Source organism: Lissotriton vulgaris, chromosome 5 (genome assembly GCF_964263255.1).
Source record: "Lissotriton vulgaris chromosome 5, aLisVul1.2, whole genome shotgun sequence".
In the NCBI taxonomy this organism is placed as follows: Eukaryota; Metazoa; Chordata; class Amphibia; order Caudata; family Salamandridae; genus Lissotriton; species Lissotriton vulgaris.
In genome coordinates, this window is record NC_141693.1 from 769,142,195 (window position 1) to 769,164,572 (window position 22,378).

The following is a 22,378-nucleotide window of genomic DNA, read 5'->3' on the forward strand; positions in this document are numbered from 1 at the left end:
GACCACCAGGACCCCGCGCAAAATTCAGTGAAGACATCACAGACTTCATCACCCCACACGCGCTCCCCTCCAAAGACTACATCCTCCTGGGAGACCTCAACTTCCACCTCGAAAAGATCAACGACCGCAACACCGCCACCCTCTTAGACAACCTCGCCAACCTCGGACTTAAACAACTGGTCACCTCCCCCACCCACATCGCAGGTCACACACTCGACCCTATCTTCACCTCCAGCAACCATGTCTCCTTCAGCCACACTACGGATCTCCTCTGGACTGACCACAGCTGCGTTCACTTCACCTACAATAAGCCGAAACCCATCAACCACCCCCAACCAACTCTGCAAAGAAACTGGAACAAAATCACCTTCGACCAGATCTCCTCATCGCTTCTTCTAAACCCCCCAGCCCTCTCTTCTAACGCCAACGAAGCCGCCTCCAACCTCACCCTTTGGTTATCCAACACCGCCGACACCTTAGCACCACTGAAAAAACGTCATCACAAACTTGGCAACAAGAAGGCCTCATGGTTCAACGATGACCTCAAGAAATCCAAGAAACTGTGCCGCTCCCTTGAAAAGGCCTGGAAAAAAGACCCATCCACCAGCAACAAGGATGCCTTCAAAAGCGCCATTCGTACTCACCACCAACTGATCCGAAAAGCCAAGAAAACAGCATTCAAGGACCGACTTGACAACAACACCCACAACAGCAAGGAACTTTTCAACATCGTCAAGGAATTTTCCAACCCCTCGGCCAACTCCAACGACATCACCCCCTCTCAAACCCTCTGCGACTCCCTAGCCTCTTTCTTCCACAACAAGATTGCTGACATCCACAACAGCTTCGACAACCAACCCGGAAGCCAACCCACCCTACCATCTGCTGACCATCTTCCCCCCGTTAACACCCTTAACGCCTGGAACCCAATCTCCACTGAGGACACCATCCGCCTGATGAACTCCATCCACTCTGGATCTCCCACAGACCCATGCCCTCACCACATCTTCAACAAAGCAGACTCCGTCATAGCTCCGCACCTCCGAGACGTCATCAACTGCTCCTTCAACTCCGCCACCTTCCCGGAAGACTCGAAACACGCTGAACTCACCGCCCTTCTGAAAAAACCAACAGCAGACCCCACCGAACTCAAAAACTACCGCCCCATCTCGCTTCTTCCATTCCCGGCCAAAGTCATCGAGAAAGCTGTCAACAACCAGCTCGCCGCCTTCCTCGAAGCCAACAAATCACTCGACCCCTCACAATCTGGCTTCCCAGCCAAACACAGCACTGAGACCGCCCTCATCGCAGCAACAGACGACATTCGAACTCTACTGGACAACGGAGACACAGTCGCCCTCATCCTCCTCGACCTCTCTGCAGCCTTCGACACAGTCTGCCACAGCACCCTTTTACAACGCCTCAGAAACATCGGAATCCAAGGAAAAGCACTAGAATGGATCACCTCGTTCCTCACCGGAAGAACCCAGAGAGTCCGCCTCCCACCATTCAAGTCCGAGGCCTCTGAAATCATCTGCGGCGTACCACAAGGATCCTCACTCAGCCCCACCCTCTTCAACGTATACATGAGCCCCCTTGCGGCCATCGCTCGCCAACACAATCTCAACATCATCTCCTACGCGGATGACACTCAACTGATCCTTTCTCTCACCAGGGACCCCAGCACCGCCAAAACTAACCTACACGAAGGAATGAAAGAAGTCGCAGAATGGATGAAACAAAGCCGTCTGAAACTGAACTCAGACAAAACAGAAGTCCTCATCTTAGGTACATCCCCCTCTGCTTGGGACGACTCCTGGTGGCCGGAAGCCCTCGGAAAAGCACCCATCCCGACAGACCACGCACGGAACCTAGGCGTCATCCTGGATTCTTCACTCTCAATGAACAGACAAGTCAGCGCCGTATCCTCTTCCTGCTTTAACATTCTTCGCATGCTCAGAAAAACATTCCGCTGGATCCCCTCCGAAACAAGGAAAACAGTCACCCATTCTCTGGTCACGAGCCGACTGGACTACGGAAACACCCTCTACGCAGGCACCACCGCTAAACTCCAGAAGAAACTCCAACGAATCCAAAACGCCTCAGCCAGGCTCATATTAGACATCCCACGCAACGAACACATCTCTGGTCACCTTAGAGACCTCCACTGGCTACCCGTCAATAAGAGGATCACTTTCCGACTGCTTACCCACGCACACAAATCACTCTACGACATCGGACCAGATTGCCTCAACTCTCGACTGTCCTTCTACACCCCCTCCCGCCAACTTCGCTCTTCCAGCCAAGCCTTCGCCACTGTACCTCGCATCAACAAGACCACCATGGGAGGCAGATCCTTTTCATACCTGGCTGCCAAAACATGGAACTCACTCCCCGCTTACCTTCGCCTCACCCAGAATCACCTAGCGTTCAGAAAGCAGCTTAAAACGTGGATATTTGACAAATAATCCTCCTCCCCTTTCCTTAGCGCCTTGAAACCCTCTGGGTATGTAGCGCGCTATACAAATTTTATGACTTATGACTTATGACTTACTTAGGGTGTTAGCAAAAAGCTCATTCCAAACATCTTGTTGGATAAAGGTGTACGGGAGCCTGAATCTGATACAATATTAGTAAGGACACCCCCAATTTTAATGTCGTAAGTAGGCTTTTTTTTTTTTATTCGCGCTGACGTTTGACACTATGTCATTAGATTCACAGCTGTCTATAATGCATAAAATGCCATCATCACTGAATGAATCCGAATGAATATTCGTTTCATCTTCACCCTCATTGATTCAACCAACAGTTTTTTTTTCTTTATTCAATTTAACCCTGCACGCTTTAGTGAAATGTCCAACTTTACCACAAAAGTTGCATTTAGATTTTAAGGCAGGGCATTAGTATCATTGGCATAATGGCCCTTGTAGCCACATCTGTAACAGTTGGGGGTTTTGTCACTTTTTGATTTGTTAGGAAAAGTAAAATTATTTTTTACTTCAGAGGATGAACGGTTGTTTATTTTTTAATACGGCTTTGTGATATTTTACCAACAGCCAAGCCTTCTTCTTTATTTTTAAGTGCAACGTTTGCCACCTCTTAGACATTTCTGCGTTCCTAATGATTGCAAAAATGTCATTAAGAGGAGCAACCCCACACGGCCACAATTTTTCTTGAATGGAGGAGTTCTTGGAATGCATAACTAATTGATCTCTAATAAAACTGACGTGGCGTGTACCAAAACTCACAGTTAATTGCCAACTTTTTTTTAATGAGGACACATAATCCTCTTCAGCTTCAATTTACCTTGCTTTCTTTTAAAGAATTCACATCTACTTATTCCCACACACACACCAGTGGATGGTAATGGGTATTAAAGTCTTCTAGGGCATCAAGTAACACATTCGCATTGTCAGCCGGTCTCACTTTCTTTTCCATCTGGATGAATACCTTGTTTCCTTCAGGACCAAGACTATGCAGAAGCATCTTCTTTTTCCTAGATTGAGAAAATGCATCTTCATGTTCTTCTTCTAATGCTTCAATGTAGTTTAGAAAATAGTCTTTCCAATCCGACCATTTAGGGTTCACCAGGGCGTGGTAAGAATGGAACAGGGGTATTTAAGCCTCCTTGTGAAGCCATTGTAAAATGTAAGTAGGAATTGTAAAGTATAATAAATGATAGTAAGCACACCAATTCGACTTACACAACCAAATAAGTTTAACCCTATTCAATAATCAGTAATAAGTAAATAGTAATTATCATGAAGCGTACACATAACTATGTTCGGTGTAGAATAAGATGTGCTGTTACAGTAATAAGGTGTGCTCATCACCGTGAAGGGGCCCAACTTCCGATGTACTATAGTTGTTGTAAGGTCTGCACATCACTGTGAACAAGAAAATTCGATGTGCAGTGACTATATGGTGTGCACATCACCGTGTAAAGATGAGGTTAAATTTGTGATATTCGGGGTGCATACCACTGTGGAATCACTTACTGAATGTAATTTTAAAAAGTACCTTGACTGCCTGTAAAAATCCGGTATGACTCAGATTTGTCTCCGATCGAAGAATAATGATGAAACCAGAGAAGAGGGATTTCCAAAATGGTGGTATGCACCATCGCGTACGCGACACACGTGATAACGCGCGCATGTCCCGACGTGGTCAGCGTACCGCGTCAATCAAGAGGAAGCTTGCTTGTGTGGAGCGTGCAAGGCTGTGCGGGAGGACAGCTTGCAAGTAGAATGGCGCAGCCGAGGAGCTCCGTTGGATTGGGAGCGCCGTTGATCCAACCGTCACATGTAAGCTGGTACTGTCTGTGATGGCAGCCTCGCACCTAGTACTTGTTAATGTGCACACAATAACAAACACTTGGCACTAAACTTCTTGCAAGATGCGATGCATACACTCCGGTCACAAGCAACTCCAAAATGTATGCGATTTATACACTCCAGTCATGAACAACTTCAAAACTGCAAATCACAAGTTGTAACTTGTTCTCAATTAGTTGTTCAATGATACTTCTGTCAAACTAAACAAGGATACAAATCATCTTGCGCAGCCCAGTCAAAGTATATTACTCACGACAAGGTAGGAGAGAGTCCATGGGAACAGTAGCTTCAAGGTAGAAATTCCCTCGCTGAGTCAGAAACAATAAAATTAGTAGATTCTTTGGAGAGTATCCATATCAAATAAAGACTGTGAGTTCCAGAAGTTAAAAAAAAATTCAGAAGAAATTTCCAAAATTTTATAGAATTAAAAGAACTTGCATGGGTCCTTAATTTCCTCTGCTTGTCATCCCATAAATCGTCAACAAAATATAGCATCATCCAGTTTCCATAGAGCTGGAATCATGCACTGCAGCCAAGACACCACAAAGGCTAGTAAAACCATGCATCACCTATGTCATAATGCAAGTAATTGGTATGCAATTACACACATATCGACTGATTACAGGCACATTGGTAAGGGCAACTGGGACACAGCACAAGCATTAAAAAAATCTTATTTACATTTATATTGACAGAGCAGAAAGTCCGGACACTGAAACTCTACTCCTGTTTGTTGCTGACCTTTCAATGAGGCAGTCATTGGGAGTCTGAGATGTCTCTTATGGAAGTATAAATTACCAGTAAAGACCTGGCAGAGGCCCTGGGCCAATCACAACCCAGTAAACACTGGGACCTGTAGTGTCCTTCTGAATATATAGAGACGCGGACACTCAATATAGTTTGGGAGCTTCTTTATTGTATGCCCTTCTCGTCCTGGTACACCGGCTAACTGGCGTTCGTGGTCACTGATTCCTTCCTTTCCGCCCGCCCTCGGCCTTCCTCGGGCCGGTCCTTTGCTTTCGCGTCGCTGATGATTGCCGTTCAAATTTCTTTAATGAGGCCAGACGGTTTTCTCGTGATCCGTTTGGAGCGCGACTGGTGATCAGGGATGTCTTGCTCGTGTTCATTGGTAATTTCCGTCAGTACTTGACTGCGGCTGGGTTGTGTCTCTGGTTCTCTTCTCTCAGCTCGTGGTTCAGTCAGTAGTTCTTTGACATTAGGGCTGCACTTCTTAAAGTGCGTCACATTCCTGGTGACTCGTCTTCCGTCCGTTTCCGCAGTAATCATGGTCCCTTTTTGTTGCACCACTTTTAACGGAGTCTCGTGATATTTGCAGTCAGTCTTTCGGTGCTGCTCTTGCCGCGCCAGTACCCAGTCTCCTTCTCTTATTTCCGTGTGAGAGGCATGCCGATCATCCACATAGTCTTTCATTATTTCCTTCTTCAACTTGTCTATGGCCGTGATCTCCTCATGGTCCGAGTCGGGATACTGTTCACATGCTGGGATGCTCATCATTGGTAATCTAGTGCGCACTGAGCGGCCTAGCATGAGAGTAGCAGGACATTTGCCCGTGGTGGAGTGGGGCGTGTTTCGGTAAGCTCGTAGTACCTCATTTAGTGCTGTCTGGATATTCTTTCGGGTGAGCTCCGCCTGTTGAATTGCTTTCTTGACTGAAGCGTTCAATCATTCCGTTCGCTTGAGGCCATAGTGGTGTGATCTTCCGGTGTTTGAAGTTTAAGTGTTGAGCAAATTCGGCGAAGTCGTGGCTGTTAAATGAGGGCCCATTGTCAGATTTCACCACGTGAGGAATTCCCCACGCAGCAAATACTTCCTCTAAAATTGGTATGGCGCTGGAGGCTTTTGTGGATGTGCACAGCTGTGCAATAGGGAATCTGGAGTATTCATCCATGATGACCAGGACATATTGGCCCGACTTGAATGGCCCAAAGAAGTCAATGGCAACGTGCTGCCATACACCCTCTGGCAGTGGAGAAATTTGTAACGGTGCAGGGGGATCCGGACGGCTCACTAGCAGACATTGGGGGCAATCCTTCAGTGTTGTTTCCACCATTAGATCCAGTGTTGGAATCCAGACTCTCTCGCGGAGTGCTCTTTTTGTTGCTACTATGCCCCGGTGTCCTTCATGTGCTAGATTTATGACCCCTTGTCTTAGTTGTCGCGGGATCACAATTCAAGTGTCTCGTAGGATGAGCCCATTTGTCGCTATTGACAGTTCTTCGTAAACGTGTTTGAACGCTGCCATCTCTTGGTCGTTTTGTCCGTTTGTGCATGTCGCCAAGTATTCGTTTGTATCTGGCGTTTCACTTCTTGTAGGGTGACGTCGGACTGGGTCGCCTCACAGATGGCTTCCAGCGGAACTGCAGGAGGTCTAGCCTGATCTGCCATGAAGTGGATGTATTCGTCCGCAATCGATTGTTCCGAATCGCTGGTCCTGGTGGGGTGTCTGGACATGTAGTCGGCAGGGTTTGCGGCTTTCCCTGGCTTGTGTATGATGGTGTAGGTGTATTCTTGTAGCCTGAGGCCCCATCTCTCTATTCGTGGTGGCATTTTTACTCAAGGGTTTCCGAAAATAGTGATCAGAGCTTGAGGATCACGGACTATAGAGAAGTGTTTTCCGAAGATGAATATGTAGAAATGTTCAAAAGCCCATACAACAGCTAAACTTTCCTTTTCCGGCTGGGAGTATGTTCTCTCCGTGTCTGTTAGACTCCTGCTGGCATATGCTACAATGTGCCGTTGGTCCTCATTCCCGTCATATTGTGCTAGGATGGCCCCTAGCCCTACGGGGCTGGCATCCACTGTTATTTCCATCTTCTTTTTTGGATTGAAGTAAGCCATGTTTTTAGCCGACTCCACAGCTGCCTTGATCTCTCTGAACGCCCGTTCACATTCGGTGGACCACTGAAACAGCTGCCCTTGTTTGATGAGCATTCTCAGGGGGTGGCTTATGGTGGCGTAGTCTGGTATGTATCTGGAGCAGTAGCTAGCCATGCCAAGGAATGAGCGTACGTCACCAACTTCATCTGGGCTCGGTTTGCCATTGAGCGCTGCTACTTTTTCAGGGTCCGGTTTCATGCCATTTCCGGAGAAGACGTGGCCAAAAAATGTCAGTGTTGGTTTGTGAAATTCACACTTGTCTTGATTGAGAGTGAGGTTGGCTTCTGTTAGTGCATGACAGACCCGATCTAGCGCCTTGTCATGTTCTTTTTCTTTTTTTTTTTTTGAAAAACTTTATTGTGCAAAACAGAAGAATTACAAGTATGGGCCTACAACCCGGAGGCCGGCCGCTAGTGATCATCAAATAAATAGGCAGTCAGTGAAACAGCAGCAGGTCCCGGGTAGTTCCAACAAAAGTACAGGAAACACAATCGGCAACAAGGACGCATGCAGGATACACAATTTTTTATTTTATGAAAGGAACAATGAAAAACAAAGAGACAAACAACTCAAGGCGCAAAGCATGATAAATGAAGTCGAGCTCCGATTCTGGGGACCTACCATAACGGATAGGGAATCAGGAGGACATTGAAGAACCAACGGGGGGAAAGCAGTGGGGAGATCAGGACATTCAATCAAGGAATATGGTATCGAGGAACCTCAGAGGTCAGGGGGACAGGGTAACATCAGGGATATCTGTGAAGGGGGGAGTGCAGATGTCTCCTCGGTACGCATTCCATTGGCCCCAAATTTTACTCCACGCCCTAGGCTTGCCCCTAGCCAAATATACCGTCTTCTCCCTGAACATGCACCAATCCATGTTCTCCTTCCACTTCGACACGATGGGAGGCCGTCGGGATCCCCAGAGCTGTGCGATGTCCCTTTTGGCAATCATGTTCCCGAGAGCCGCCCACCGGGTCTGAGCAACGTTATAATCATTCGGCTCCCACACATTCAACAAACATCTTCGAGCCTCAGGCAACAGAGCGACCCCAGTGACGCACTCCATCACAGCATGCACACGGCGCCAATACGTAGCGACCTCATGGCACTCCCAGAGGATGTGAAGAAAGGTGGCACTCATTCCACAGCCTCGCCTACACAACCCATTTGACGAAAAACCCATGGCAACCAAACGAGGACCAGTTACATACACGCGGTGAAGAATTTTAAGCTGAACAAGGCGGAGACGGGCCGGAATGGCAACCTCTTTAGGGGAGGATAGAGCAGACTGCCAGTCTTCGTCGTCCAATTCCAACCCGTCTCTCGCCCAGGTCTCCCTGAGGCGCACAAGGAGATCTGCCCGGTTGTTGATCAACTTTTTATAGATCAAGGAAATCGTACTATCGGGCAGATGACCGTGAAGTATACGATCCTCAAGTGGGGAAGATTCAGGGACCACAGTACCGGCCGTGAAGACCGACAGTAAGTGATGCACCTGCGCGAGTATCTGAAGAACTCCCGCTCACTCAATTCATATTCACTCCGAAGCTCCGCAAATGTTTTCACCGCACCCTTCACCCAAAGATCACCCACTCTGCTAAGTCCAATCATATCCCAGTTCTCAAACCTTTCGTCTTCCAGAGGCACCCCAACCGTTCCGAAGCAAACAAAGGGGTCGCCTGCGTCAATCGATCATTCCATCCCAGAGCCACATTTGCATCGTTCCACACAAGCACTGCAATTTTAGTGGGTCCTGTAAGGTTCCTCCCCGCCGTCCGAGAGTAGAGTGCTCTGTTAAAGTCGCCACCGGGCAACAAGTATTTGTCCATAGCGTAGGCAGGATTCGGCCCGGGAGCGTATGTGGCATGGTTAATTACGGACAACTGGGAAGCCCAATAGTACCTCCTGATGTCCGGGAGAGCAATACCCCATCGTACCAGGGGAGGGTCAGTTTCGAGAGAGCAATGCGCGCTCGGCCGTCCCAAACAAGTCTCCTCTGGAGTCCCTCAACCTCCAGAAAGTAGCGCGCAGGAATGATATCAAAGGAGTTCTGGAGTGCATAGAGGAATCTGGGTAGGGACATCATTTTGAACAGCGCCGCTCGACCAAGTGGGGACAGCGGCAATCTGCGCCAACGATCCACGTCGAGCTTCAAGCGCCGCAAAGGGGGAAGGAGATTATGTTCGTAACGGGCAGCCGAGTCCAACAATATATAAACCCCTAAATATTTAAAGCCAGAGTGGGAGACCTGAATGGGAAACCTGGTCGGTAGGAGAGGAAGATCACCAGAGATAACATACATGCAGGACTTAGACCAGTTGATAATCAACCCTGAGTTCTTGCCAAAGGAAGTTAGGACATCAAAGAGGACGTTAAGGGACTTACGGGGGGAGGTAAGGTACAGGAGAATATCATCTGCGTATAATAACACCCGGTCTTCAAAGTCAGGGGTCCAACGAATGCCCTTTATCGAGGGTTCCCATCGAAGCCAGGCAGCAAGTGGTTCCAGGGCGAGGGCAAAGAGCAGGGGGGACAGTGGACACCCCTGTCTGGTACCCCTCCCAAGAGCAAAAGGCTGGGAGACTCTACCGTTAACAACCACCTGGGCCAGAGGGTCCGCATACAATAGACTCACCCAACTAATGAATCCCGCACCGAACCCAAACTTCTCAAGTGTGGCCCAAAGATACGGCCACTCTGTTGTATCAAAGGCCATCGTGGCGTCTAATGAAGCCAAAATGGCCCGTTCAGACAGAAGCTCCGCCCTTGCAAGAACAGCATGAAGGCGACGCAGGTTTAGAGCCGTGTTCCGGTGCGGGATGAAGCCGGATTGATCCGGATGGACCAGGTCACAAATAACAGTGAGGAGGCGGTTGGCAAGAACCTTCGCGAGAATTTTAGGCTCTGCGTTTAGTAGAGAGATAGGTTGGTATGAGGCACAGCGGTCACGAGGTTTGCCCTCTTTGGGAATCACCACTATGGTGGCCAGGCGCTGATCAATGGGAAGGTAGCCAAGGTCACGCGCCTCCGCGAACATGTCACGGATGTACGGTGCGACCCTGTCCGGGCGAAGTTTATATAATTCGATGGGCAGGCCATTTGGCCCCATGGCTTTGCCGGAACGGAGGGAACGAATGGCAGTTGCTATCTCATCTACTGACAACGATACCTCCATACTCTCCCGGTCCTCTTCGGACAGGCAGGGTAGCATGATATCCCTCAGCAAAAACCGAGAGTCATCCTCGTCCCTGTCGGGAACCGGGGAGTAGACCACACGAAAATAGTTAGCAAAACATTCCACAATCTCACCAGAGTCAGTCACCTCCACACCATCGGAATTATGAATCATAGGGACCACACGATTCGCTGTCTCCTTATCAAGCCAGGCAATCAGCTTACCCGCCTTGTCACCAACGTCATACACTCTACCTTGTTGTTCTCTGTACATTGATTTGGCAGCCTGTCACAAGGGAGTTGTAATCAAACTGTTTCAAGCTAAGGGCGTGGAGCCTATCCCGGGTGACACCCTTATCCAGGTCGTCCTCTAGGCCCAATATTTCGGCCTCAAGACTCTCGACCTCCCCGTCCCTCGCTTTCTTGGTCTCTGCTATTAACGATAGGGCGTGTCCGCGAATAACAGCTTTAAAGGCCTCCCTTAAGGACACCGAGGACGAGACAGACCCCTCATTCTCAAGGAAATAGTGATCAAGTGACTTAGTGAGGCTAGCGCGAGTCTTAGGGTTACGCAGGTGCCAAGGGTTGATAGGGGCAACCCGTCCCACAGTATGTAAACCCACGTCAAAAAGAAGCAAAACAGGAGAGTGATCTGAGATATCTCTGGCCTAATGGCTGATTTCCCCGATGTATGAGGACTGGACAGCGGGCATTAGAAAGTAGTCTAGCCTGAAGAGACTCTTGAGCACCAGAGTGAAAGGTACAGTGACGTAGAGTCGGATGCATCAGCCTCCAGGCATCCACCAGACCAAAGGTGTCTAAGAACCCGCCCAACCACGATTGAGACGCGGGAAGATCCCTGGGGGGGTGACGGTCCATGTCGCCGGAAAGTACCGAATTGAAATCCCCACCCACAAGGAGAAGACCATCAGGGAGTCCCAGCAGCAACCGACCCACATCAGAAAAAGTAGAGGCCTGGAGGCCCGGGGGCACATAAACAGAAACCAAAGAAAGAGTCTTACCCTCCCACCTACCAGTGAGGGCGATATAGCGCCCCCTGTCATCGGGAGTAACGCTATCGATCTCAAGAGGGAGGGAAGACCGGATCAAAATACCCACGCCCCTAGAACCAGTGGTAAATCCAGAATGTGCTACCAGTCTGTAACCCCATCTATTCATCGCATGACACACATTGCCAACTAGGTGCGTCTCCTGCAGGAGTACCACATCGGGGGACAAACGTCATAGATATTGCTAAACAACACCCCGTTTTATACGATCACCCAAACCATTGACATTCCACGATATAATCTTCAGCCCACTACCCCCCATTCCCCAACATGTTACATGGGGGTCTCCATGAAGAGCAGGACATCAGGATCAGAGAAAGAATCAATATGCCGCCTTGAGCGAAGAAAACACAAACAGAAACACCGCCCCCCCCCACCCCCCAACTGGAACCCGTTTCAACACCCCGCTCCCTGCACCCCTGCAAAAGAACAAGAAACCACCCCAAAATGCAGTGTGCCTGTCGCCCTAGCAACCCCGTTCTACAGAAAGACCCCGGAGGAGGAAAGAGGCCCGTTCCCACCCACCCCCCAAATGTGGACTACTACAAGGCGACAGAAGTAGAAAGATAGTACCCAGCTGAGCAAAGTCCAATGTTTAGAGATCAAGGACCGAAGAGTCACTTATGAGTAGGCTCACCACCCTCGGCACCGCCAGGGTGCTCCGCACGATCGCCTCGCCCCGGCAGGAAATCCAACCAGTCGCTCACACTGTCTGGTCGATCAAAAAAGTATGTCCGTTCCTGATGTTCCACATGAAGCCTGGTAGGGAAAAGCATGGCGTACTTGAGGCCCAGGTCCCGGAGACGTCGCTTCACTCCCAGAAAACCCATCCGTTGTCGTTGCACAAGTTGCGTAAAGTACGGGAAAAAGTTAATCGAGGAGTTCTCAAATTTCACTGGGCCATGCACTCTCGATGCCTGCAAAATTGCATCGCGGTCTCTAAAGTGAAAAAGTCTCGCAATAATGGGCCTCGGAGGGGCGCCCGGCTAGGGTTGTCCACCCGGAACTCTGTGTGCACGCTCCACCGCGAAGAATTTACTCAGGCCATTGGGAGCAAGATGGGTGAGGATCAGATCCTCGATCAGGAGATCCACAGAGTGAGACTCAGGGTTTTCCGGGACCCCAATGACGCGGATATTATTGCGTCTTGCCCTGTTTTCATAGTCCTCCAGCCGATGGGACATTTGGTCATTCACCAATTTCAAATTCCCAAGTTCCGTTTGGAGTTCCACCACATCAGCCGTGAGGCTTGAGGTCTTCAAATCAAGCGACTTAACCTTTTCATTAGTTTTGGACAAGTCAGCCCGGATCAGGGTGACATCCACCGCGACCGTGTCAATTTTACTAGCCAGGGCTTCGTATTGCTGGCCAATGGTTTCCCTGATACCGGTGATGGCGCCCATAAAGTCCTGCAAGGACAACTCGGCAGGAGCAGAAGAGACGTCTCGGGCGTCCTCCGGGGTTCGGCTGGAAAGCCCTGGGGAGCCTTTAGCTTGGGTGTACCGATCCATAACGTTGGTCTGGACCGGTCCACCACCTAGAGATGGTTTTGTCCGCCTCCTCTCGGCATCTCCCCTTCCCCACATACTGGAAACTGTTCTCCGGAGGGGCCCACACGACCTTGTGAAAATGGCCGCCGACAGTCCGGGCGCCAACGAGACCACGAGAGCTGGCTCGTAGGACCAAGAAGAGGCAAGATGCAGTAAAAGAGTTGAAATGAGAAAAGTGGTCAGAGGCTAAGTGGGGGCTGGACTGGTCCCCAACCGGGCGAAGCGGTCTCTCAATCAGACCGTGCGGGGATCCGGGAACGAAACCGAAAGTAGAGATGTGGTCTCCAGGGAGGCCCACTGCCGTTGTTGTTCAACTCCGTCCTGGATCCACAAGTGGCCAAGACCCCGGTACAGCCTCCAGGTGGGCCAGAGAACTTCAAAGTACCATAACTTCGGCCGCCGATGTCCGATTTCAATTCTGAGAAGAGTTATGGACTCAGCTGAGGGTCATCTTTGAAGAGCTGTCCAAGAAATCAGGATAGACTCAGGATAAATTGCGAGGAGCGGCGAGGGTCCGGGGAGCTCTGTGCTCACGCGATCATCTTAGATGCCCGCTAAGCTCCTCCTTCCCTTGTCATGTTCTCGAGTAGTTGCTCCATAGACCAGGATGTCGTCGCTATAGTTTAGTACATGGGGAACATGATGATTGTTCTCCTGATCGCTTCTTGAAAGATTTCTGCTGCTGAGGACACCCCAAAGCTTAGTCTTTTGTACCTGAACAGCCCTAGATGTGTTGAGAATGTCGTAATATACCGGGATCTCTCATGCAACTCTAATTGGTGATATCGCTTGTTAAGGTCTAGTTTTGAGAATATCTTGGCTCCGTTGAGTGACGAGATCATGTCACTGATGTGGGGGCCTGGATGCCTCTCCCTCTCTGTCGCCCTGTTAGGTGCACTCATGTCCACACATAGACGGACTCGGTTTGTCTCTCCTTTCTTTGGAACCACTACTACCGGGGAGACCCATCAGTCCTCTCTACGATGTCTGCCTCAAGTAAGTCTTGGAGCTCTTTCTCCACTGCTTCCTGCATATGAAACGGGATTTTACGATGGTGTTGTGCCACTGGTGTGATTTGCTCGTTGATGTGCAGTCTGATTTGGCAGTCCTTTATTTTTCCGAGGCCTTGGAAGAGTTTGGGGAACTTCTTGATGATGTCTGTTTTGTCTGGTTTGTCATCCACTTTGTACAGAATGTCTACCAACTTCAGTCGTTCGGTGGTGGCCAGACTTAGTAGGCAGTCTGCCTCAGGCCCCTCGATGACGTGGATGTATGCTTGTATCGTGCGATCTTGATACGATAGATCAGTCACGAATTTCCCAAAACAGGGGAGTGGTTTCTTTGACATCCACGTATATACTCGCACATGGGCGTTGACTAGTTTGGGAGGTGGCTTCATTCTTTGATATTCCGCCACAGGTAGGTAGTTTAGTGATGCCCCACTGTCCAGCACAAACTTGGTGTGATGAGAGCCGATTCTGATGTCTAGCCGTGGATACTCTTTTAGCCTATCAGGATCTGCTACAAAATATACATATTTGTTCCGGTCTTGTGAGATAGGTGACAGTGATCTTGACTCTCTTGATGACGATCGTCGAGATTGATGTGTTCGGCAGGAGTCACAGCTGGATTATGACGACCCAGTGGATGAGTCTCGCCTATCCTGACTGCTCGGACATGGTGACGACTGCTCGAGGGGTGATATTTCCTGGTATGTTCTCGTCGGTCGTCCTTGTGTGACATCAAACACATGCTTTTGAAGTGGTTGTCTCTTCCACACTTCCGACATCGCAGTTCTAGGTGCCTCCCCATTTCCAGGGAATGTGCACCGAGTTAGCTGTTCTTCCAACACACGCAGAAGTTCTTAATACCTTCGTCGCCAGATGTAGTGTCCTTCTGGATATATAGAGACGCGGACACTCAATATACTTTGGGAGCTTCTTTATTGTATGCCCTTCCTCGTCCGGGTACATCGGCTAACTGCCGTTCGTGGTCACTGACTCCTCCCTTTCCGCCCGCCCTCGGCCTTCTTCGGGCCGGTCCTACTGCCCTTATGTGTGTCTATCATTACAGGACCCAACAGGATCCAGGTCAAATTCTATGCATCAATCTCCTAGACAATTCTCAGTAGTATTAACAGAATCCCTGGAGAGCAGTAGACTACTGCCAGACCTCTGCGTGGCAGAAATTGTAGTTATAATGAAACCAAGTAGACCCTCGCCCCCATGATTGATGTTCCCCATACCAATCGATTTCTTTTTTATTGTGGAGGTTAAAATCCTGGTAAAAGCCCCGGCCTTTTGCTTGTATTCAGTGATTTGCTCTTTGACTCAGAAGGACCTGTCCAGCTATATGCCAGGGCATGCCACTAAGCACAACATTAGATGCCTCCATAATGCCCTGGTGCAGGCGATAGGTGAGAGGGACCTTTTTGCTGACTTTGAAAAAGCCTTTGAGTCGGTGGGTGGGACTACCAATTGAAATGAAATTAATATTTCCCCGACTTTATCAAATATATACTTCTTTATACAGACATTTACGCAAGGATCGGCGTAGGACAAGAGAGATCAGAACAGTTTTCGATACAGCATTGTACGAGACGTGTGCCCGTTGCCACCATTGATTTTCAAAATCGCTACTGAATCACTTACAGAATGGATCACAATAAATGCTCGAACATGAGGCTTTAAGTGGACACAGGGATGGCATACAGAGTGGCCCTCTAGTGCCAACAATGTCTTGCTTTTCTTGTCAGAACAAGAGTGTTTCTCCCCCCACAGCTCAACACATTTGTTTGTCAGTGGATTGCATTTCAACAAAATCAAGAGAGCCTTGTGTAGGCCAGTGATTTACATGCATCAGGGCAGAGGGTTTAAATATTTGGGGATCTATATTATAAAAGATGCCCATCTGGCAGGGGTGCACATCATACAGCCAATACTTAACACATTGTTTAACGATATGAAGATGTAGGCAAAACCCCTTTATCACCACTGGGTAGAGCTGCGATTTTTAAAATTATTCATTGCCATGACTATTGGTGCATTGTTCTAATGCAGAAATTACTCTTCAAGATTTCACAAGCATCAATTCCATTCTGAAGGGTTTTCTGTGGGATCATGTCACACCTAGGATCGCCTCTTAAAATGTCAAATCTTCTTATGATGGGTGAACTGCTGCAGTACATAGCCTATCATACTGAAGAACATCTCACTTACTAATCTTTAATGACTGGTGGTATGACATACAGGGAAATTCTGCCTTTGATCAGAAAAGTCGGAACTGGAGAGTATTCAGCAATTACACCCATTATACAGGGGAGCAATTGATTCCTCTCTCACACTGGCTACTAAACTGATTTTTAAAATATGGAGGGATATGGTGAGGGATTTGGATAGGGACACAAACTCACCAATGAAATACCCCTATGGGTAGGGACGAAATTGAGACAAGTGACAGCACTGAAGGGATTTGAGCATTGGGAAACAATAGGCATACCCTGCTTGGTAGATGCGATGTTAGGAGGGGGATTTAATCATTTGCAGAATTTCAATGGGAATTTGAGATTCACGAAACCCAGTTTTTTCATTACCTCTTGCTTTGCCAATGATCACCCGCTATGTGGCTGGCCTGGAAGCAATTCCAGACATTACCCCTTCCAGGCAAAATTTTGATGGGCGGATTGTAAAACCTCAGAATAACATAGATACATTCTTCCTTGGCCATTAATACTCCAGTTACTTTGGGAAACACCACCATGAGTGAGAAACACAATTTGGGTGAAGAATAGATTGAGGCGTTGGGGTCCCCAAATAATCTGTTATTGCCTCACGGCACAGAGTTATTCAATTTAAGTGTTTACATAGAGTGTACTTCACATGACAAAGGTTGTGGAAAGGTCGAATGATCTCCTTACCTTTATGTTTGAGATGTGCTACACAGGTTGCAGATCTCATGCACACTATACAGGAATGTTGTAAAATTGCTCCTTTCTGCAAGAGAAACGTCTTTACTCTAGGGTGCGATCTGGGTTGGTGACTACCGACTGACTCAAAGTTAGCCACTCTGCAAAAAAACATTGATTTGGACTTCAATAGATATAAAATAACCTTTCTGTGGCTCCTGGTTGCCGAGAGAGATACTGCTCGCCTATGGAAGGAGATAGATCGTCTGATGTTAGGGGGAACAAAAAGATGTCTGGATCAGTGCTTGAGCCAAGAGAAGCAAATATATTTGGTGCGGGGTAATGCCCGAATTATTACAAGAGATGGACAGACTGGAATCTTAGCAGTTGAATCACTGTGGAATTCTTGAAGAAGGACACTCGGGTCAGATTAGGTGAAACACATAGTTTATTCTTAGTAGAAGATCCCATCCAACAGACGGAGCAACAAGCATCAACTGACACCAAGTCCCCAGCTAGCTTAAGCCTATGACATCAACAAGTTCCTATGACTAAAACAGTCCAATTGACTAGGGGAATAGAATACATAAGTGCGACATGAAACACTAACAAGAAATACTATACATGGTGATACTACCAGTATCACCTCCCTTCCTTTATACAGATATATACAATGATATGCAAGCAAGAGAGGAAAACAGGTCTTGACATAGTCTTTAGGATAAGCAGGACGTTTAACCATCCTAATGGACCGCCTAGCATTTTCTCTACCACTCTGTCCTTTACAGATTTCAGATTTAGAGTGGTCACAAACTGTGGAATTATTTCTTAAGCTTGCACCAGAGTTGCCATCGAATTTCTTATTCAAAATAACTACCCAGTTAAGATCCCAAATACGATGATCTTGGGTTTTAACAGCATTGTGAAAAACTTTAATGACTAACAAAGGCTTCAAAAACTTGGAAGAAGAGCTACGGAACAGACCAGGATGTTTTGCCATCACCCAATCTCCCAATTTAACCTCCGTTTTCTTCACCGCTTTTCTTTTATCAAAAGGTTCTTTCTGTTAGCAGCTTTCAATTCTTCTCTCCTTTGCACATCACCCCATCACACACCTTACCCCTAGATACCTCATACTTGTTCACCCAAGCAGGTTCAAGACAAGTGTTAAGCATTCTACCACGAAATAACAAAAAAGGGGTTTTCCCAGTAGAGCCATGAGATGTTATTCGATACTCTTCCACCTTTTTGAGCACGTCTTTTTTCTAATCTAGGGAAGACTATTTTGCTAAAGCAATAGTTACATTTTGAAATCCATTGGGGTATCCCCGCGCAGGTTCGGATCCTGCTGACTACGCCAGTGTGGGATTCTTGAAGAAGGACGCTCAGGTCAGATTAGGTGAAACACATAATTTATTCTTAATAGAATATCCCATCCAACAGGCACAGCAACAAGCATCGACTGACACCAAGTCCACAGCTAGCCCAAGGCTATTACATCAACAAGTTCCAATGGCAACTAAAACATTGCAATTGACATGGGGAAGGGAATACATAAGTGGGACATGAAACACTAACAAGAAATACTATACATGGTGCTACTACCAGTATACCACCTCCCTTGTCCCTATATGAACCTAGTGGAGGGAAGATTAATTGTGCAGTTATATAATTTTAAATGAAGACACTGCAAGGGTAATGCAACTGCCAAAGTGTTGAACATTTATGCCTGTCATTGTTAGATCGAGCCTGGCAGCGCATGCGCTGCTCTGCTAGGCATGCTGTAGTAGAGTATAGGCTTGAAGCCCCGCACACTTTCCTCCCATATTTGTCATTGGCTTGTGTCAATGTCTTTCGTAAATGCTGGCTTCTACTTCACAAATAGGCTTGTTAGTCTCTCCTTAGTACGCCTTGTCTTCATTTGTAACTTCCCATGAGGACTGGCCCCTTTACTTCTGTTGTTACACAATATGTCTTATTTAGTCTGTAAGCACTATTTTCATTAATGCTTCTCTCCTACTGCAGGCATGAAATACTTTTCTGCAACATTAAGCATGCCATGCGTGCTTTCACTTTCCAAGTAGCCCAGAACAATGGCGGCCGCTTCTTTGAATTGAAATAGTTCTTGCATTTACAAGAGTTTGAGCTATTGGCATTGTAAATGACAATGCCTTTTATTTATGTGTTAATTATCAAAACAAATAAATAAAAGGCATTGTCATTTACAATGCCAATAGCTTAAACTCTCGCACAAGCGAGTCCTATTGCATTGCAAATGCTTGTTTTTCTTTTGTCATAAATGATACTGTTGTGAAGTACCTTGGCGAAAATGACAATCAATTGTGTATTGGTTCGCATTGCTTTAAAAACTAACAAAAGGTATTATTTAAAAAACTAAAAAAAACAGAAGCGGGATTTGCAGTCATACACAGGATATCTTGGTTTTGCACACCTAGAAGTTATCCTGTGTTTGATTGCAAGAAATGATTGTAATTTTCCCCAAGGCCCTTCACAGGAAGTATTACCCAAAAACTCAGTGAGATTCCACGGAGTTCCGCTAATGGGCAGAAATAGGCATGTTGCGGTGCCCGTGCTGTAATTTAGCGCCAGGAGCACACTCTGCGCTGAAAAATCTGAGATTAGCAGCTACTCGAGTTGATTTTGTTGGCGCTCAAGTACATTTTCTTCACTAACAGCAGCCCTCTGCCCACGAACGGTCACGACAGCTTGCGTCAGAAAAATATCAGCAGAGGTCATCCTTGCGACCGAAAACTGCATTAGGGGATGCCAAATCTTACTCATGCTCGTTAACTAATCGTCCTGGAGCCACGCACAAGAAAGAATTGGTGGAATTTGGACAGAACTCAGCATTACAAGAGTAACACGGAGTCGCCAAAATGATGCTAATTGTGTGAGCTGAATGGAATATTTCGCCTAACTCCTCTCTTGAAGCAGGGAGGGGGTGGCTTATGATGTCAATGGAGATTCGTTGGCAGGAAAGCCAAAATTAAAGGTAACAATTTCTACCTTCAGGGGATCTCCGTTAGTAATCATAAGCATTGAACAGGATTCAAACACCCTCCCTTAAAAGGTGGCAGATGAGCAGGTACAAAATAGCCTTACATCATTTTTTTTACCCTAACCAAGGGAGGCTTAACCAACTTCAGCATCAGCTCTAGACTCAGATTCAAAACAGAAGTCTCTTGTGAAAGAAAGGACAGATCTCCAGGTATCTGCTCTGCAAATGTTTCTTAGCAATGCAGTAGCTTGCCTCTTGTAATGTGAGCCTTAGGTCTACCTGACAAACGTGTTGCTTTCTGATACGAGTAAAGTAAAGGACACAATATATCTTTAAAAAGATTGTTTGGAGGTGGGAAAGTCCATATGAAAAGGCCATAATTCAGAAACAACTGTTTTGATAAGAGTGTCTTATTCTGTCTAGACACAACTAAATAACTCTTAACATTTAATTAATGCATAGACCTTTCCGCCGAAGTAAAAGGATTCGTAATGGATATGAACTTATTGCCATGGAAGTTAGAAACTATTTTAGGAAGGCAACCAGGGATAGCTTCTCTTCCCTCTCCGTTGATAAAAAGCATAGGGTCTGGATCTCACTAATCCTACATTCAAATGTGACTTCAACTTGATCAGAAGCTTTCCATCATACATGTTGAAGGGAAGCCTTCTGAATTGGCTTGGGTTTGAAAGGGGGTCCATGGGTTTGAGAAAACAACATTATGGTGCCCCAGGGAAGAAGGTTTCCTAATTGGGTGTTAAACTTTATCAAGTCTCTCATGGAATATCTTACCTACTAGAACTCTGAGCAGAGGTTTGTGAATGGCAATTTCTATAGGCTGCAATGGCAGTAAAATATAACCATAACAATGCAACCTTGGTTTAGCCAAAAAAAGCAGGCCATGCAATACTGCTTCTCCTTAGCATGTTGTTGGTCCAATGTTTCACTGAATGCACCAAAAGCTTAACCTTTTCCAAATAAAAACCATAAGATGCCCATGACTCCTCTTAGAATGTCCACAAGCATAGGTTAAGAGATGGGATCATACTGTTGAAAATTAACTTTGTTCAAAAGTCTGGCTGGATCGAACCACCATGGGAATGACTGGATAGCTGCTGGAGTGAGCTCTCCATAACCCCACTTTTGCATACAAATTGGGACAACTGTTCCTCGATACATTGTTTGAGGTGTTTCTTGTGGATTTTCACCTGAACATTTAAGGTAGATAGAAGAGTTTTTTTCCCGCGAAGGACACACTTTAAAAAAATGCTTCGTATTAGCATTCATAGAAATGTACATCAGTCTCTTCCAGAAACCTGGCAAATCATTCCACCAGTTCAATGATTGAATGCCATTTTATACATTCCAACACAGCACATTGAGTCAACTATTGAACAGTTAACTATTGTTCTAAAGAGTACACCCCTCCTCCCACCCACAGGAACTCTTTGTGCAGTTGTATGAAGTACACCACCAATTACCTCCAGAGCTTCCATTTATAAATGTCTCTCCCCACTTGGATATGTCAGCACTTTTATCAAACATTGTAAGGGCCTTCAACAAGGGAAGACATGTGGTCTCTTAATGTTCCCTTCCCATACAATCCAGGGCTGGCTGCCATGCCCATGTGAAAGCCTCTTGTTGTGCTGGGGTATGATGACAATCCTTCCTCTACCATTGTCTCCCATATTCTACAGCACCATGTATTCCCACGGACATCATTTAGGCGTCGCACCCACGACCCCTGGATTGCCCTTTGCTACACCTAGAGCTACCCTTGTGACCACTGACTCTATTTACTTAGGGTGCATCCAAAAAAGAAGAAACACTGGGGCATATTACCAACAACTAGCGATAATTTTTGTCTCTAACTTGTTTAGAGACAAAAATTATCGCCGCACATCGGCGATTTTTATCGCAGATAAACCTTGCTATTAGCAAGGTTTATCGCAAATGCGATAAAAAACGGCCGCAATGCATGAATATCGCTGAAAAGTCAGCGATATTCATGCATTATCGAGCAAATGCTCTTAGCCATGTTATCCACCTCCCATTGGATAACATGGCTAAGAACTGCTCAGGGCAGGTGTTAGCTTTTGGAGATATTCGCGCTTAGCGCGAATATCTCCAAAAGTTGGTAATAGGCGATAGCGATGTTAGCGACAGTTTTCAGTCGCTAACATCTTGGCACGCCCACTTTGCATGTCATTAGTGATAAATATCACTGACATGCAAAGCGGGGCCCAAGATGGTCGCTATCTCCTTTTAGCTGTCACTAACTGGTGTTAGCGACAGCTTGGTAATAGGGAGATAATTTTATCTCCGCTTTCTTGGCTTTTAAAGCCAAAAAAGCGGAGATAAACCCCCTTGATAATATGCCCCACAGCTCCTTAAGAGCTGCTTTTACATTCTGGAGTTGCCATTCA